We start from the raw sequence: 14,274 nt of genomic DNA on the forward strand, positions 1-14,274 counted from the left end.
CCCCTGTCATCGTCATCAGTTCGATCGCTGTCTCTGGCTCGACTACTTTATTTATCGATGCACCCAACTCGCAAAGAAAGACAAAACCCAAGATCTGAAACTTAAGGTCATCGGAACGTAGCACATAAAGAGCTGGAACAAACACCACGAGGCATTTTGTTCCGGCAAATCTGTGTGTCAAGTACCTGGGTGGATAAAATATGTAAAAGACATGTCAGCTTTACCCCTGGTATTCTCAACAAAAATTGTGAAATTATCGAACAAAAATTTTTTTCTTATCTTCAAAGTTGGTTTGGATGGCCATCTTTGAAGTGTCGTGGAATAGATAACAATTACCCTTTCAGGGTCTAAATTCGTTATATCCGCATTTATGATCAGTTATAACAAAGCAGATAAAATCGCACTGGAAATGTCTGTTTTGCATTCTTCTGGGGATGTTCAAACAAATACCAGTCAAATTTTAGGATCGATTTCATCGATTGATTACCTTCTCTTCAAAATGTCTGTCCTTCCCCTATACACCACTGGTGAAATGAAATACTTTGTGGTGGTCGGGGTGCGAGTAGTAGTAGTAGTAGTAGTAGTAGTAGTAGTAGTAGTAGTAGTAGTAGTAGTAGTAGTAGTAGCAGTAGTAGTAGTAGTAGTAGTAGCAGTAGTAGTAGTAGCAGGAGCAGTACCATATGTTGGCCGTGGAGCAATATAATGGATTCACAACACATGCTGGTGAATGGCTGTTTCCATGTAATGCATCGATCGATTTTTCTATTGAAGGTTTCCTCCTCCTCCTCCCCCTCCTCCCTGCGTCTTTCCAGCCACTCCACTTCACTCCTACCTACCCCCTCCCTCCACCCCCCCATTCATGTGCGTCTTTCCTAAAGTCTCCACTCCTCCCCTCCCTGCCACCGCCTCTTCACGGTGACGGATATATGGAGCGTGACAATAGCAGGCTTGGGTAACACTCTGTCACTAGATCGATATTTCCGATTATTGATTATCCAGTTAGCAATCGATTTCTGGGTCATGTTTTAGCGATACACAGTACTGCGTACCGAACGCTGTGTATAGCGTAGCGTGTACTCTATGCTGTGTACTCGGGATTGTGCACGGTGTTCAGGTTATTTTGTACTGTGTACTGTATATTGTGTAGTGTGTACTCTGTTGAGTACTATATACTGTGTACACTGCATTGTGTACACAGTACATCGTGTAGTGTGTAGTGTGTACTATGAACTGTGCATGAGGCTGAATTGCTGAATGGTTAGGGTGTTGCACTAACAATCGCGAGATCATGAGTTCAATTCCTAGATCTGATGGTACGTTATGTTTGTTGAGCAAAACACTTCAGTTCACGTTTGCTCTGCGATCACTTCGACATCTGACGCGTGGTGCACGGTGGACCTGTTCAGCCAACGTCGATTTGAGGGAGGGGTGGATGTAGAGCACAAACATTTGATCATTATAAACAAATCGCTTGTGAGGGTTTGTTCACCAGGTTCGATCTCTGTCCTCTGTACACACAACACGGCCCATATTACAGTGTTTTGAGCAACGCGTGTTAGATACAATGTAACGGTTGTACATATGTGTGAGTGACATTTTGAGTGAGTGTTTGATTGAAGGAAATACAGTGAATATCTGAGAATGTTGCTTCATGAGTGAGAGTATGAGCGAAAGCGGGAGAAGAGTAGCACGAGCGTGTGCTTTTGTGAGAATAAATATCTGAGAGAAAAATGAGTTTTAGGTAATGATATAGAGTTTGGTTAATGAGTGAGTGAGGTAAGAGTTGAGTGATGGTGTGGGGTGGCGATTTATTAATGTATATGTTGATGAGTGGTTAAATGGGTGATAATTGTGTGATTGAGTGATAGTTGGAAGGACTGATGGAGTGAGTGTGAGAGTTAATGAATGCGTGATAATTGAACGGTTCACTTGTTTATTAGGTGAGTGATTAGTTAAGAAATTAAAACATCAGCAAAATAACATCAATCACACCTTAATTGATCCTACCACTTTAATGACATCCCTCCAATCAGTCCTGCACCTTAGTAAGGCGCGTGGTTTAGTGGTTAGGGTATTCGGCTGACGATCGTAGTGACGTGAGTTCGATTCCCTGCGACGCGGTGTCCTTGAGCAAGACACTTTATTTTACATTGCTCCAGTTCACTCACCTGGCAAAAATGAGTTGCACCTGTATTTCAAACAGACAGCCTTGCCACACTCTGTGGTCACGCTGAATGTCTCTGAGTACAGCATTAAAGGTTACGCATGTCTGCGGAGTACTCAGCCACTTGCACGTTAATTTCACGAGCAGGCTGTTCCAGCGATCGGATCAAGTTGACCATTCGTCGTTGCAACCAACGGATTGTCAGTTTAAGTCGTCGGTCCAACGCCTCCACTTGAATAAGCCACCTGACCAACATCCTTTCCTCCCCCACTCCCCATACACACGCGCATCAGTAAACTAACAATTCGATCCCCCCATCGACACCCCAGAGAACCTTACTCACATAAATACCAAGAAATTAAATAAATGCTTACCTGCTCTTCAATCGATAATCAAACATTTCCATTGTTCTAGATTGTTCGATCTCTTGCAGTAACACACTCAAGTATGATGCTATACATCCTGTGTCATGTCATGTAATGATGTGTGTGCGTGTGTGTGTCTGTGTGTGTCTGTGTCTCTGTGTGTCTGTGTGTGTGTGCGAGTGACACTGTATGGTTCCCTACCTTACATCGATGTCAACCGCTAGTGCGCCAGGTCTAGTTTACTAATGCGGTTTATTCTGTGTTAATTTGTACAATTGATACATATCCCGTGATATTGTATTTTCGCTTGTGTGTGTATGTGTGAGAATATGTTTATTCCTGTGGATATGTGTGACTGAATGTGTACGTGTGTATGTGTATGTGTGGGTCTGGATACTTTGTGTGTGTGTGTGTGTGTTACACTGAATTCTCCGAGTAAATATTAAGTGCAGCTGCCGTATATTCTGTAAATATGTCTTGTGACTGTGTATTTTGTGTGTCTTACGTATTCTGTGTCACTGAAGTTCTCTTGACGCTGAATAGTCTTTGCTTTAACCCGTATAGTTTGTCACAGGATATTCAGTTTCCTTTCCATTTGTAGTAGCATTTATCTTCTTTGTATTACAGTGACATTGTCATTGCTACTGTTGCAGTGGTTGTTGTTGTATTTCTTGTTGTTACTCTTTATTATTCCTTACAGTAGATCTTCTTGTTTTGTTGTACTTTTTTATTATTTTTCCGTTGTCTATCGTTGTTTGTTACTGTTGTTGTTGTTGTTGGTTGTGGTGGTGGTGACTTTGAAGGTGTTGATGATGGCTTACATACTTCCAATGACGTTGATATTTGTGTTCGAGCAGTTGTTGTTGTTGTTTTTACTCTTCCTGTGTATATAAAACTGCTCTTATTGTCGCCAGTTTTGTTGTTGCGGTTATTTCTGTTGTTCTTCTTGTTCTTCTTGTTCTTGTCTGTTACTCATTTCTGGAAGCTAGATACAAAAGAAAATAAATAAACATTAGATGAAAAAACAATAAATAAAAGCTGAATATTGAATGGTTGCAAATAAATTTAGATGCATATTACAACACGAGCGCTTAACCTACAAGATAGAGCAGTCAAATTCCCACAAATCACACTGTATGTATAAACGGCAAGATGGTCAAGGCTGGAGAGCCTTTAACTATAAATGTGGTCCCGAGGGGTTGTTGAACTTAGAGTCAGGCAAGATCAAATATTAATATCTAGAAACACAACGACCTGTACAAAACGTATTTGTATTGCTGACAGTTAAAGAACCAATCAGAACACATTTACTCCACCAACGAACCAACCAGAAGCCAATGAACCGAGCTTTTACCACTGAACCAATGAGAACACATTGTCAATTCTCACCAAAAGAACCAATGTCAACAACCATCATTATCATCATCATTACAAACCGCAGCGCAACTCTCATTGTCACCATTATTTTCATTATCATCATCATCATCATCATCATCATCGTCATCGTCATCGTCATCGTCATCATCGTCGTCATCATCGTCATCGTCATCATCATTATCGTCGTCGTCGTCACATTCCCCCAAATTACCTCCCCTTTCTCTCTCTGTAAAGATTCTCATAAACAATGACAGTTGACAATCTCAGAGGTTGGATACATCGGTAAAGAGTCAAGAGTGTATAAATTGTCACGAGTTCAAATCGCCACCCTGGTAGCTTTCTCTTTCCTTTATTTTTGTGTGAGTCTACCTCCTTTCTTCGAAGGTAACTGGCCATTGAGATTGGATTCCGGCCTTATTTTTTATTACGGCTTTAAACATTCCGACCCGGCCTCCACCCGCTCCACACACACCCCTCCTCACATTCGTACGTGCATGAGTGTATTTGTGTACTGTGGTTGTTTGGCCCCACGACTGTTCATAGACAGTCCATATAATTACATACGAAACCTCAGCCACCAATGGGTCTATTTTCTGAAACGATAGCGTTTGATTTGAGGGGTTTTCGTTGAGAATTTTAGCGCAATGAACGACCACGTGTAGGCTACTCGAGTGTTTATGTGTGAGGGGGAGGCAAAGAGAGAAAGAAAGAAAGAAAAAACAAATGAGTCATCGAAGGTGAGGAAACGTGCAGATATAATGAGCGAGTAAGTGAGAGAGTGAGTGAGTGAGAGAGTGGATGATCAAGCGAATGAGTGAATGAATGAGTGAGTGATAGAGTGAGTGACAGAGTGAGAAAATGAATGATCAAGCAAGTGGGTGAATGAGTGAGGGTGAATGATCAAGCGTGTGAGAGAGTGAATGATCAAGCAAGTGAGTGTATGAGTGAGTGAGAGAATGAGTGGGAGAGTGAGTGAGTGAGTGAGAGTGAATGATCAAGCGAGTGAATGAGTGAATGAGTGAATGAGTGAATGAATGAGTGAGTGAGTGAGTGAGTGAGTGAGTGAGTGAGTGAGTGAGTGAGTGAGTGAGTGAGTGAGTGAGTGAGTGAGAGAGTGAGTGAAGAGTAGGTGAATGAGCGAACGAGTGAACAGAAAGGTAGTAGAGAATTAAGAGTGAAGAGTGGGAAGTAATAGGGAGCGTGTGAGAGAGTGAGCGAACGAGTGAAGGAAAGAGGCTGCTGAAGGAGTTGAACGAGGGGTGAAGGAAAGAGGCTGCTGAAGGAGTTGAAGCGTTGACAGTTGAAGAGATTTGGTCGATGGACGTGACACGAGGACAGGCAGACGACGAAGAAATAAAAAAAATAAGATCGCTCAGAAAAATAAATTAGTTTTGAATCAAAGGTTAAGCAGAGAGGTTAAATAGGATGTTAGTTATTCGACAAGTTTAGCAAAATATAAATTATGTCGGATAAACAAATTATCCAACATCAATATTCTGCGGTGTGAGGGGATGGATGTGTGCATATATGTGTCTGCACACATATATTCAAGTATATACATACATACATGCATGTATATATATATATATATATATATATATATATATAATATATATATATATATATACATATATACACACATATATACACACATATATACACACATATATACATGCATAAGTGCGTGTGTTTATGTATACATGTGTATCTATATATGTCTGTGCGTATGCATGTATATATTCATATATACACACATATATATGCGTGTGCATGTGTGTACAAAAGAATGTATGCAATATCTGTGTACATATATGCATATATAGACATATGTGTGTATGCATATATAAATATGTATAGACATAGATTTACACAAACACACACATATATGCACACGTATGTACTTATATGTATGCATACAAAAACCGCAGACACATATATGATGCAGACCAAAATAAATAAAAGGAAAAATGAAGTCTTAGCATAAAGATATATATATATATACACATATATACTTACACACAAACACACACACACACTCACACACACATACACACATACCCACACATACACATGAAGTGTCCGACTCAGTAAAATCTCCAGACACAAAGCTTTATCATACGGATTTAAACATGAAGGTCGACCAACATTTTTGCGGATTAAATATTTTCCTAGACTTTTGCCTCAAAACGCATTTCTCAAAGTCTTTAAAAAAAATGAACCAGATTGAGATCCATTGTGGGTAGAGTTGTGTAGTTTAATAGATTTCTATTAAAAGGGGGAAAACAGGATTCTTATAAAGTTTCTGCAAATATTGGTGCACTCAGAATATATTGGGGCGAGTGTATTTGATGAGATATTCAGGTTGACCGCCATTGACGTGTGTGTGAGATAAAGCTTGTCGTGGTATGTCTTAGTATGTCAGACAGTCTGGAGAAATAAGACACGTGCGTGTGAGTGTGGGTGTGTGAGAGAGAGAGAGAGAGAATATGTGTGTGTGTGTGAGTGGGAGCAAGAGAGAGAGAGAGAGAGAGAGAGTGTGTGTGTGTGTGTGTGCATGTGTGTGTGTGTGCGTGCGTGTGTGTGTGTGTGTGTCGCGATTTTGCTTCAGCCTGCTTACATACTAAAAAAGGCTCCGAACATGAGTTCATCAAACTAGCCTGTTATCATTTCTTGATAAATGTGTGACCCTGCGCCGCCTGGCGTCCGGTTGTGTGAGGTACGTTGCCCTGTCGGCCCGACAAGCCAAAGTTGAGGGAGACGCATCGTAACTGGTGGGGAGTAACAACACGCCTCAGTCTGGTCGATTGCGCGTGTGGGCATGTGCGCGTGTGTGTGTGTTTGTGCGTGGAAAAGTTTGAGGAATTGATTCTCGAAAACTGTAGTCATTAAAGAAATGTTTTAAAGAATTAAACTGTCAACGTTGATTGTATGGAATCAGACTATTTTACCATTTTATGTCTTAGAGAAATCATGTCTTTTTGCCCCAGCCATTTTTGATGGGTCATCAAATATATATGTATGTATATCATATAAGTGCGTGTGTGTGTGTGTATACTTATATACATGTGTATGTATGTATGTGTGCGCGTATTTGTGTAATAGATAGATAGAAAGATAGATAGATAGATAGATAGATAGATAGATAGATAGATAGATAGATAGATAGATAGATAGATAGATAGATAGATAGATAGACACACAGACAGACAAACAGACGGACGGACGGACGGACGGACGGACGGACGGACGGATGGACGGACGGAAGGATGGACGGAAGGATGGACGGACGGATGGACGGGTGGGCGGACGAATAAACAGACATGTAGATAGATAGATAGATAGATAGATAGATAGATAGATAGATAGATAGATAGATAGATAGACACACAGAAGACAAACAGACGGACGGACGGACGGACGGACGGACGATGGACGGACGGAAGGATGGACGGAAGGATGGACGGACGGATGACGGGGGGCGACGAATAACTACATGTAGATAGATATGTTTCTTTATTAGCCACACAGGGCTGCACACAGATAGAACAAATTAAAGGTAGAGCTTTTCTTTTGAAGGTTTAAAAAAAATAAAATAAAAAATAAAAAAAAAAAAAAAATAAGAAAAAAATAAAATAAAATAAAAATAAAATAAAAAAGGGGGGTCGATCAAAAGGGATCGTAAAAGGAGAGAAAGAGGACAAAAAAAAAAGGGGGGGGTTAAAAAAAAGGGGGAGAGGAAAAAAAATTGATCAATAGGGATCGTTATCACAGAAATGTCAATATGAAGTGTAAAGGGGGGGACAGGTGAGGTTTACCCGTGGAAAGAAAAGCCTACGGAAAAGACCACGGTAACCTCGGTCAATGAAGTCACATGTTATATTTCTTTTTTTTTTTTTTTTTTGCAAATAAGCAACTCTCTGTATTAATTTTTACGGTTCATAGAATCATAGTCAAGGTGGCTTCGTCATTCATACGTGCCATTCTTGCTACATTCACCCATCTTTTTTTAAAACATTCACTAGACAAAACTTGCCTCTCTACTCTCACTTTTTTCTTCAAGTGATACTTGAAGAAGTTGATGAGAGATTGACCAGAGAGGAAAGTGTTTGTCTCTAATCCTTTCAGACGCGTCCACCAGATACATTCTTTCGCCATAGCCACAAGTATGATAAAAATAGCTCTTCCTTCCCGTTTGAAGGAAGGAGGCGTGACGATATTAACGATAGACTCGGCTGATAAACCGACACGTCCCACACGTGACAGCAGTCGTTCGACATAAGCCCACAGGTGGGAAATTGCTGGACACTGCACGATTGCGTGCAGAGCGGTTTCGTCGCTCTGCCCGCATCTCGGGCAGGTCGGCCCCGTGTTTCTCGAGCCATGCCTATAGAGCTTATCCCGAACGGGTAGCGCTTCTCGGTAGCACCGCCAGGCCAGGGATCTCTGGAAGTTGTCCATAGGTCCCGGGCCGAAAGTCGTTTGAAACAGGCGGGTCAGGTATTCCTCGTCGACGCCCAGGTTTGCCCCGAGCTCGTCGTCGTACCTCCCCTCCACTAATCCCCTATAGAATGCTTTGGTTGTGTTGAAGTCACTCAAGGTCGACCCGGGACGGCAGAGTTGCTTGAGAGCAACGCGACACTCGCGGTGCCATTCGCCCTTCTTCGGCCTCTTTTTGATCCACGACTGTAGTTCGGTCATGGAGACGAGTTGCGGGAATGCGTGCCTCACAAACGGCGACCACACCTGTTCACCGTCGTCTACATAGAGCCGGAGATGTCGCAGTCTCAGCGCGTGTCTGCGCATCATCAACCACGGCATGCCCAGCCCTCCTTTTAACGGGTGTTGACAGCAAATGGATCGCCTGACCATCGGGACGCATCCTTTCCACAAGAAGCGGAAGAGGATGCGTTCTAGTTTGGTGATGGTAGGGTCGGGACAAGGTACGACGGTCAGGCGGTAGTAGATGATGGACGCGATGTACGCGTTCACCACCTCCGCCCGACCTTTTAGGGACAGTTTCCTCTCGGCCCATTGCTGGGCGAGAGTGACCACCCTACTCGTTATCTCGTTCCAGTTCTTCTCCATTTGGAGGTCCGGACCGAACCAGACCCCGAGCAACTCAACCGGGCCGTCTGTCCAGCGTCCCACGACGGAGGTACTGGTGGACGGCATGGGTTTGCTTCTCCAGGTGCCGAGCCGCAAGCCCACTGACTTTTCCCGGTTGATTTTTGCTCCTGTCACCGCTTCGTAGTCTTTCAGTGTCTCGCCGACCCGCTCGATGTGCTCGTGGCTTGACACTATGACGGTGACGTCGTCCGCGTATGCAGACACGCTCGTCCCGCATCCTAATTCTCGCGGGATGCCCCTCAGAGTCGCCAGCTTCCGCAGTAGTGGCTCAAGAGTCAATACGTATAGAAGCGCCGAGAGGGGGCATCCCTGACGGACCGAACGTGCAATGTCCATTTACGCGAATTACCGAAAGGATGCCTCTGTACAAGGCAGCTATCCAGCCGCGGAAGACGGGACCGAAACCAGCCGCTCTCAGGACTGCCTCCAAGTATCGATGGTCTACCCTATCAAAGGCTTTCGATTGATCCAAGTTGATCAGGGCCCCACCCATGCCAGGTTCGTTAACTACCCTGTCTATGATGTAGCGCATCAGATGGAGGTTGTCATGGATGCTCCGGCCCGGCACGGCGCACGTTTGTGCGTTGTCGACCAGTTTCTCCATCATGACAAGCGCCAACCTCTTGGCTAACACCTTTGTCAAAATTTTCAGGTCTGCATTGAGCAGAGTGATTGGCCTAAAGTTATCTATAATGTTTCCCTTGTTTGGATCTTTCTTCAGCAGAGTTACAGCTCCTCGACTCACAAAACCGGGTATGCTCCCGTTTTGCTGCCAGTTGCAGTATACCGCTGCCAAGACGTCTCCAAACAAGTCTGGCATACAATAGTAAAATTCGTAGGGTAGACCATCCAAACCCGGTGATTTGTCCCTCGAGCATTCTGCCATCGCTTCCCGCACTTCCGCCGCCGTGATGGCACCTTCGCAGCACCCTGCCTTTCTTGTCGAGAGTCGTGGCAGGCTATGTAGGTAGGCACTGAAGTCTACCCTACGTTCTTGCCCTCCACTCGTCCCGAACAGTCGGGCAAAATGCTGCTGAAAGGCCTCACACATTTTACTTGGCTCGAGCAATTCGCGCCCCTGTTCATCTACCAGTGACCGAATGGTGGCTTTGTTGCCCTGTTGCGCCTCTGCCACCCGGCCTCTCTCGCGGCTCCAACACCTTCGTTCCTTAGAGCACGCATCCTAGCTCTGACAGCACATCCTTCGTGTTTGGCGTTGAAGTGTTGGTCGAGGGCCAACCTCGCCGCCAAAACGTCGGATGCGATGCCGCTTCTAATTGCCTCTTCTAGCTTCTTAACTAGCTCACCCTCTACTCTATTTCTATCTATGGCTAGTGCTTTGCTGTACCTAATCGCTTCTGCTTTTACTGCTCTCTTGAGGGCAACCACCATTTGTTGTTGATGATGGCTCCCGTCAAAGCCCTCTTTACTAGTGTGCTAATCCGGTCTCTGAAAACTTGTCTGGACGGGAATGATGCGTTCAGTTTCCAGTACCCAGGACCCTGTCTATGTGCCTTATCTAAGTCTAGCGTACACGTCACCAATTTGTGATCCGTGTAGCTGACTGTGTGGAATGTGGACATCCTAAGTTATCCTTGTCTACTGTCCTACACAGTATCCTATCTAGATACGATCTCGACGACCCACTGCGGTTGCTCCATGTCCACGTTGGTGCATTTGGGTGGTCGAGTCGGTACCTGTCAGACAGTTGGAATCGTCTGAGCAGGTCTCTGAGGCATTTGCATCCCCTTCTGTTTCTGTCTCTACCCACGTAGTCTACATGCGTGTCCAAGGTAGCATTCCAATCCCCCACTAAGAGTAAAGGACGAGACGTTCCAAGAATACTTCTAGACGTCGAAAGAAATCCGCCCGACCTGTTAAGGGCGGTGCGTAGACTGATACGAGTCGAAAAGCGCACCCATTGCTGCCGTCAACATCCAGAACGATCAGTCTACCCTCCGGGTCTACGAATATCGTCTTGACTTCGAGATCCAGGCTCTTGTGAAAAAGTACCGCGGTGCCACTACCGCCCATCCTCGGCAGACAGGGAGCGAAATAAATGTTAAACTGTCCGCCAAACATGGACTTTAGGGCCCGTGGCTCGTGGAGTCTGGTCTCACTTATGGCTATGATTCCCAAATCATGTGACTTGATGTCATTTAGGAGGTATCCTTGTTTCCAAGGAGACCCCAAGCCACGCGCATTCACACAACCAATCTTGACCATGATTCTATTGGGGTGTGTGCTTTAAAACACACAAATGAAAGTACAGAGAGTTACTTACTTGTGTCGAAAGTTTTGGCTTCCTCGTTCTTTGATGTGTCTTCGAGGAGGTTTCTATATAGTTTTTGGGACAGATATTTCTGGAAACCCCCTACAGCATTTGGGAGAGGGCTTTGAGTTTGTGGTGTTGTGTTTGTGTGATGTGTAGTATTTTGATGTGTTTGGGTGGTGTAGTGCGTGGATGATTGCTATTTTTAAAGTCATCTTCACAATGTTTGTGTATCCTGTGATGTACTCCATTAGTTTGGAGTCTTTTGTGTCTATCGCTGATAGCATTGTTTTTGTGGTGTTGGTGCTTGTTTTGTTGTGTATGGAGTTTTCAGGGTTCAGGTATCTCCCTGCTTTGGTTGCGATTTCTGTTTGGTTTTTCTTGATCTTTTTCTTTTACCCCCTGTGGCTATTTGCCATTCTGTCGAACTTTCATCGTTAGATGAAAAGTCTGACGAATCAGCAGGGGGCAAGGGTAAAGCGTCTGGGTGTGTTTGTGCGGTTGTAGATATTGTTGTGGTGCGCGGGGAGGGTGTTGCTGGGGGGTTTGTTGTGGTTATTGTCTCTCCTACATCCTTGGTGCTTGTCTTCTTCTTGTTGTTATTCTTGTGTTTTGGAATTGGTTTATTTGTTGTTGGTGGTGATGATTCTGTTCTTGGCGCTGGTGTTGGTGTTGTTTGGTTGGGTTGGTTTGTTCTTTGTTGTTTTTCCTGCATTTCCGCATACAGCTTCTTGACTAGCTGTCCATATTGTGGTGTGGGCAATAATCCTGGCTTTTGTGATTTTTCCTGTGGCTGTTGTTGTTGTTGTAATTTTGCGGCAGATTTGCACTCCTTTTTGAGGTGTGCCTCACTGCCACATGTATAGCATCGTGGCCTTCTGCCCTCGACTACTACGTATAACTTGCGGCCATCCTCAAGATGTACGTGGGTGGGGATTTTATTTATGTCCTCTTGACTTATGTGGAAGAGGAACTCTATTCTCTTTCCCAGCCAGTCCTTGTTTTCCGAAACACCGATATCTAGGATGTTTATGTCCTCCATTTCGGATGTTACGGCGGATGTAATCCACAGTGTTGTAGTCACTTGGGGGACACCACTGATAATGACTTTCGTCACCTTCTGGCCGAGGTAACTCGGTGTCAACGTTAGTTCATCAGAATGAAGGGTTATCGTTGAGAATTTCTTCGCCAACTCTTCATTCTGAAAAACCACCTGTACGTGTGCGAACTTGTTCGCCCAAGTCACACAATCCTTGTATCCCCAGATGGGGCGTAAGCACTTTTCGACTTTGTCTGTGCTTGCCTTTTCTGGACTTTTGTTTTTTTATTTGATTTTATATACAATTGTCTTTTTTTTCTCCTCATTCAGTATGTGCTGAGGTATGTGTAAGAGTATTTTTCCGTTTTGATTTGTAATAAGGTTTCTGCAATCTTTAATCTGTTGTGTAGTAAACGAAACTTTTGTTACCTTTTCTTTTATCGCCTCGGCGAAGTTTGTTGTTGTTTTGTTATTGTTGTTACTGTTGATGTTGATGGCAGGGTGTGGGTTGTAGGTTTGTGGTTGCTGATTATGCAACTAGCAAGGGGTGGAAAATTGCCTGCGTAATTTAGTCCTGCATTAGCGCAAATTTCGGCATTTCGTTTGCTTGTCGTCGTTATTTTTTCACTTGTTGGTGATGGAGTGAGCAGTGGTTGAAGGGAATTGTTGTTGTCGTCGTCGTCGTTGTTTTTTGTTGTTGTTGTTGTTGTTGTTATTGTCGTTCTTGGTGACGGCGGTGGTGTTAGTAGTATTAGTAGCATTGACGGCACGGTCTTTGGTGGCGGTGATGGTGATGTTGGTATTGTTATTGGTGGCGACGTCTTTAGTAGGGATAGCAGTTTTAGTAGCAGATTCTGCCATGGTGTTGTTGTCGGTGTTGGTGGTGGTGGTGGACTCACTGATGGTGTTGACGGTGCTTGGCCTTGCGACCTTTGTTTTGTATTTGTTGCTGTTGTCGATGTTGATGGTGGCGGAGTTGTCAGGTTCAGCGTAAGGTAACAGAGCATCCTGTTTTTCTGCCTCCCGTCACGGTTGACTTGCACCTCAGCCTCGTGGTGACCAGTGGCCATTTTGGAAATAAAATGGCTAAATGAAACCACGAAGGCTATGAGAATTTTTTCTTTAAAATTTGCCCACAAGGGGCAAAATTTTGTGGAGATATTTATCAAAGGTTACAGTGGATGTTGTTGCACAACTTTTAAACACAAAATATTTCACAATAAATAATTTTCAAAGTACAAAATGACCAACTTACGTGGAGCCCATTTGACTAGCGTCCGTCCGTCCGTCCAGATAGATAGATAGATAGATAGATAGATAGATAGATAATAGATAGATAGATAGATAGATAGATAGATAGATAGATAGATATGATAGATAGATATATAGATAGATAGATAGATAGATAGATAGATAGATAGATAGATAGATAGATAGATAGATAGATAGATAGATAGATAGACGTATGCAAGGGGAACATGGCTACTCATGTACTTTAGAGTATATAACATAATTCATTTAAGCACAAAATAGTTTTTCTCTGAAAGTGTTCAGTGATAATTTCCCAATTTATTCGCTAAATTAAAGTTATAAACATGTACATGTATGCATGTGCATGTATAATGTGTGTGTGTGCCTGTATAATGTGTGTATGTGCATGTATAATGTGTGTGTGTGCATGCATAATGTGTGTGTATGTAAAAACAGCAACAACGCGAATATAGCAAACGTTATCTTTTTCCCCAAACAGAACTGCCATGTACATTCAGAGATTGGTCAATTTTGACAAACGTAGGGAAGAATATTGAATAGAAAAAGTGAAGCGTAAATGTTTTATTAGACACTAAGAGTTGTAAATCTAAGTGTCACGGTGTCAAGTGTTGAAGGGATTGCGTCACAGTATATCAGCGAGAATATTAAAAAGAACTAT

General features: G+C 43.4%; 1 protein-coding gene across 1 annotated transcript in view; it reads right to left on the bottom strand.

Annotated features, from left to right (window-relative positions):
• LOC118767940 (cyclic nucleotide-gated olfactory channel-like) overlaps positions 1–14,274 on the bottom strand; it is a 116,581-nt gene that overhangs the window by 25,218 nt on the left and 77,089 nt on the right. Inside the window, 1 exon segment of the mRNA XM_036513420.1 lies at positions 2,539–3,514. The gene's annotated coding sequence lies outside the window, so the exon portion shown is untranslated.

Source organism: Octopus sinensis, linkage group LG25, assembly GCF_006345805.1.
Source record: "Octopus sinensis linkage group LG25, ASM634580v1, whole genome shotgun sequence".
Lineage (NCBI taxonomy): Eukaryota > Metazoa > Mollusca > Cephalopoda > Octopoda > Octopodidae > Octopus > Octopus sinensis.